This window comes from Piliocolobus tephrosceles, chromosome 6, assembly GCF_002776525.5.
Source record: "Piliocolobus tephrosceles isolate RC106 chromosome 6, ASM277652v3, whole genome shotgun sequence".
Lineage (NCBI taxonomy): Eukaryota > Metazoa > Chordata > Mammalia > Primates > Cercopithecidae > Piliocolobus > Piliocolobus tephrosceles.
Genome location: NC_045439.1, coordinates 103973508 through 103979078, shown reverse-complemented (window position 1 = coordinate 103979078; position 5571 = coordinate 103973508). Strand labels below are relative to the sequence as shown.

The window sequence follows — 5571 nt, the reverse complement described above, 5'->3', positions numbered from 1 at the left end:
CCTTTTGATGCTGACAGCATTCTTCAGAGCAGGCTCCTCTTAGGTTCCTGCACATAATCTCTCCTGCCCAAATAAACTCTCAGCCATGCTTAGCAAGAAGCTGCATAATTCATAGGAAGTGAAGTTAAAAATCTTCCCCATCTTTGCCTTTCCAAGCTGCTGCTCAAAAGACAATCTAGTAATATAGACTGAGGTCTAGGGTTTCCAAGGATCTGTACTTTCCCCTATATCTGGAGAGGGGTAGCTAATGTCACTTCCAAATCTTTGGCTTGTGAATAGGTTCTTATTCTGCCTGTTTTTAAACATGCCACCCTCTCCCATGGTTGGCATCTGTGGCCATATGGAAAGAGGGGACATTTTCTCTTGAGCTTCTGGGAAGTTTGGTTTATTTTCTAGTTTTTCCATTTCTCTTTTCCATGCTGAAGCATTTTTCAAGACTTACTTTTAGTCAACAAGTGCCTTCATGTTTTGTCTCCTCTTCCCTTAGCAAAATCAAAAGTAAGGTATCTTTTGGCAAAGAGCCAGGTATATCACGTCAAGGTAAAATGACCCATAGTTTCTCATTTTGACATTCAACTTATTGCCCAAAGGAAGAGTTCAGTAGCCAACAGGAACATTGCCCCTCCAAAGTGTGCCACCTCCAGTGAGGCCTCCTTGTCATGCCTGGCCTGTGGACAGCCAGCTCCCGCCATCCCTTCAGTCCCCTGCCAAGCATGGGTGTACTGTGCAGGCAGCCATGTGGCCTGACAGTCTCTACCAGTCCTTCTGTCCCTCGGCTGATAATCAAACCCATTCTGAATGACGGGAAATGTGTCCTCTGCTAGCTGCATTTTCTGTGGAACTCAGAGGAGGGGAAGGGCCAAGCCATTATTAAGAGAGTGTTGTTGGGAGTAGTGAAAAGGCCACATCCTTTCCAAGGCACACTTTTCCTGGAAAGCCCCTGGAGCTTAGCTGGCTCATCCTGTGAAGCTGGTTCTCACCACAAGGGCGCAGGGCCATTAACTCAGCCTGGAGGAAGCCTGCGGGGCAGCTGGCACTCTGGAGGGACAGAAAAAACAGGCCACCAGGCACAGACAGGCAAGGGAGGGAGGAGGATGGAATGGAAGACGCCTGGGCTGGATGGAAGTCAGTGCCCTTGGGTGCTGGTACCTGCCTTCCCAGCCACCGGTAGATCAGGCTTCTGAGCCTGTTAGCTGTCAGGGCTGGACTGTGCCCCACAGGCACCACGGCAGTCCCCGTGGAATCCCCCAGGTGTCACCAGGCAGCATACAAGTAACAGGCCTGGAAGGTCCCCATCAGCCCAGTTGGACATGTTCAGACACTCTGGCGCTCCCCATTCAGTGGCACAAACTCCAGGAGCCAGTGAAGGAAATAGGAACACACCAGGCTGAGCAGTATGACCAAAAGCTATTTATTCCTAAATAAAAAGCAAAATAAACAGGAGTCTCATCACCATGGAGCCACAACCCCATCCCTGCCTCCTTCCTCTACCATATGCTATCAAATAAGTTTCCCAGCCACAAATAATTATTAGAAACTCCTCCCCATGTGCCAACTCCAACCTACACTATGTATGACACAGGGGGCAGCCCTACCCCCAGAATATACAAAATGTTGCACAGATACAATATGTACACTGAGGAAGGGGACCCACCTCCAGCAACTCGTGCCCTCGCCTGGTCTACATTAGCTCCATTGCCCTGCCTCAGCTGCCTCTCTGAGTAAAATGGGAGCCCCCATGAGGGAAAAATTACTTTGGTGACATTAAGGCCATCAGAGAGGCCATGAGGCTTCCTCGAAAGAAATAAACTCTGAGCCTCTAGCTCTTAAATAACAATCATCATCATCCAGAAATTTAAGGACTCAGCCCTGGCCAAGGCCGCAAAGGGTCTGCACTTGTGTGTCTCACCCCATTAGACAGGGGGCTTGTCTTGCTACTCTAAGGGTAAAAGGGTGACTGGGAAGGGGTGATAGGGACATGGTAGGGGCAGAGTCTCCAGGCCCACTTCTCCAGGCTTTGCTGACAGTAGCCTGCTTTTTATTTTTTGAATTTTTATCCGTGACTATTTTTTAATTCCATAACTTATTTTCTATAACTTTTCCATAACTTTTTTCCATAACTATTTTCATAACTTTTTTCTTACAACTTTTTTCATAACTTCTTTAATCCCACCCATAACTTTTATTATCCCATAACTTTTTTTCCCATAACTTTATTTTTAATCCCATAAAATTTTTTTTTTTTTAATTTTGTGGCCTGTTTTTAGATGACAGTGATGTTCGCCTCATCTGCACCTGTCTCGCTCATTAGATAGGGGTCTTATTTTGCTACTGTAAGGGTAAAGGGGTAACTGGGAAGAGGTGGCAGGGACATAGTGGGGGAGACCCTCTGGCCCCATTTCTCCAGGCTTTGCTGACAGTGGCCGGCTTTTAGATGATTGTTATCCTCACCTTGTTCTCCTGAGCTCAGTAAAAAATGGGGATGCAGGGGTTGCTGCCCAAGCCTGGGCGCTCCCGGGGGTTCTGCACCTCATGAAGCAGCCGCATGATCTGCTGTGCAATAGGGCTGTCGTGGGGAGAACCCGCCCCGGCCTCTTCTTGTTCAGGCTCCACACTGTGGGAGATCTTTGGAGACGGGGAGGCAGGGCTCAGAGCACCGTGTGAGCCCTCCCCTCATCCTGCCAGCCCACCTTGCCCAAGGGCTCTACCCACCACCCTGCGTGTCGGCAGCCCCAATCTCCTGGGGGGCTGGGTCCCCTGGAGCGGGCTCATCAGCAGGGTTCTGGGCAACTGCCAGGAATCTACCAGGCCACTCGTTGTGGTCGCCCACAAGCTGCAACACCAGCTCCAGCAGCGTCACCTGGAGGGAGGGGTGCTCAGCTGCCACGTCCATGCCCACACCCCCCCACCCCCACCCCTGCAGAGATGTTGCACGCCCTACCTTCATCTCCTCCTTGTCCTGGGCCAACCTGCTTACGTACTCCTCCTCCTGGTGCCACGTCTTCAGCACTGACCTCTGGCTCTGGTATGATGTGATGTACTTTCCTGCAGGAGGACAGGGCTCAGACACTGGGGCCCCTCTGACCACCCTGCAGCTGCCCCTGCCGTGCCCTGGCCTCTTGCTCACTGATGGTGTCTGTTTCTCCAGACAGCAGAATGCAGCGACATTCCAGTTTCTCCACCCACTCCTTCTCCAGCATGAGCTCCATAAAGCGGCTCTGGAGTCAAAATAACGGGGTCACATCCCCACAAGAACCTGCCCCACCCCCACCCTTCTTGGCCATGCCAGGAAAGACTCACTCACCTGCAGCTTCTCCATGGTCTTCTGCAAGGCCCCATGGGTCTGCCCACACAGAATCGCCCCCAGTCCCTGGGGCTGAGGTTGCTGCCTCTGGCTGCTTTTGGGCCAAGGCCACCAGGTGAGAAGGCGCTGGCAGTGCACCCTTTGCTCTTTCAGCTGCCCATGTGGCTGTGCCTGCTCCTCTTCGGCACTGGCTAAAGCCAAGTTTTAAAATGTCACTAGTGGGCAGGAGGTGCGCATTCTTGTAGGGGGATACACAGGATGAATGGGCCAGGGCAGTAGAGAGAAGCCCTTCCCTTGGGGCCTCAGAGGGTGCACCTATTGGTCTCAGGTGAAATGGTGTCTGACCACTGGCTCCGAGGGAAGGGGTGAGAGTCCAAAGAAATCAGAAGGCAGAAAAACCAAGAGCATAAGGGTGTCTGGGAGGGAGCAGAGAGGGAGGCAGCAAAGGTGAGGCAGGGGGAGTCAGGCTCACCGTGGCCTCCCAGCTCTCCAGGTCCTCCAGGATGCTCAGCATGGACCAAGGCTGCTCCTCCTCCTCCTCACTCTCCAGTCCATCTCCTATGGAGGTGGGGGGTGGTGACCAGAGGGGTCCTCAGACAACCCAACAAGGGAGCTACCGTTGGCCCACCTCTGCTCCCACCCTCACTGTGTAACCCTAGGTCAGCCCCTCCCCAGAGAGGAATGAGCAGCTGTTCTGTATTTTTATTGTATTTTTTTTAAAGAGCCAAGGTCCTGTTATGTTGCCCAGGCACAGTCCCACTACCTATCGACCTGGGAGTTCTGACCTGCTCTATTTCTGACCTGGGCCAGTTTACCCATCCTTAGGCAACCTGGTGGCCCCCCGCTCCCAGGTCACCATATTGATGCCGAACATTAGTGCAGCTGCATAATGACCAGCTGTTCTAAGGGTCTCTTCCAACTCCTCAATCCTATGCTGCTAACAGTCCCCCGCTCCTCCTGGAGCTCTCGCCTCTTCCTCTGAGTGGTCTCCCCCGTACCTTCCCCAGGGACAGCCATGAAGCTCAACTGGGCCTGTAGCTACTGGTTCTGCTTCTAGGCGCTCCTAAGGGGTCAGGAAAGAGAATGAGAAGGCACAGAGGTTGCCAGGTCTCATCTCCCTCGGGCACCTGCCCTCAGCAACTCCGTTTCCTGGGTCTCCTGCAACTCTTGGTGGGCCATCTCTGCTACTCTTTTCTCTGGTGCTGCAGCTGGTCCACGAGCTGGATCTGCAGAAGTAACTGCCTGCGCAGTGCCTCTTTCTCAGAGATCAGCTGCTGATAGTACGGCTGCAGGTGACCCGGGCACTAGTTTCGCTGCTGCGGCAGGCTCTGAGCCTCTTGGCTCTTCAGCTCCACCTGCAGGAAGACGCTGGGTGTGAGGTCAAGCGGTGGCTGGCTTCCAGATTCTGGGCCAAGAAACAGGGTAACAAGGGCACCGTGGGACACTGTCGCCTGCCCACGCCCCTGGCCCCTTGCTCCAGGCCTAAGTGACTGCCTCCCTTGCCGAGAGCCCCATGCCTCCTTCCCCAGCCTCAAATCACACACCCTTTTTCCACCATTTACCCTGTAAGCCACAGGTGGAAAAGCAGGAGCCAACCCCCATCTGCTACGTGTGCTACATGCCTAATGCTTTCCACGTATTATCTCATTTAATCCTGAGCACCTCTGCGAGGAAAATGCTCATTTCCTTTTAAGTGAAAGAAACCAAGACTTAGAGATGGAAAGCAGTTCAATGGTGAGCAGTGGAGCCGAGGCCAGAATTCAGTTTGAATCTAAGGAGCCTCTTATACCACTGTCTTTTCCCTATGATTTGAGGGCTCCACGTCTCTAGCTGGGATGATAGCCAGCTAGAGGATATTCGGAGGAGTCCAAGGCTACCCACCTCTAAAAGTCAGAGGGCAGGAAGCAAGAAACAGTCAAGGCACTGCCCTGGAGGGTGCTGAGGTCACCTGTACTGCTCACCAGAGGGAGCTGCCTCTGGCCTCCCACCTCCCTTCCCCAGAAGCTGGTACCCACCTCCCTGTCCTTCTTGAATTGGGCGAGAGTTACCATCTCCTTCAGCTCGCCCAGATGCTTCTTCAGCTCGTGTTTCTGAGAGAGCGCGCGGCTGATGGTGGTACGGTCGTTCTGCACGGTTTGCCTGAGCGCCTCCACCTGCTCCTCCCAGAGCTCGGCCTTCCGCTCCAGCTCCATCAGCCTCTTCTCTTGTTCCAGCAACCTCTCCTCCTGCTCTTGGTTCAGGCGACTCAAGCCCTCATTTTCTTGCAC

At 53.1% G+C, this 5571-nt stretch overlaps 1 pseudogene; it reads right to left on the bottom strand.

Moving 5' to 3' along the window:
• Nucleotides 1-2430: 2430 nt before the first annotated feature.
• LOC111553699 overlaps nucleotides 2431-5571 on the bottom strand; it is a 27189-nt pseudogene continuing 24048 nt past the window's right edge.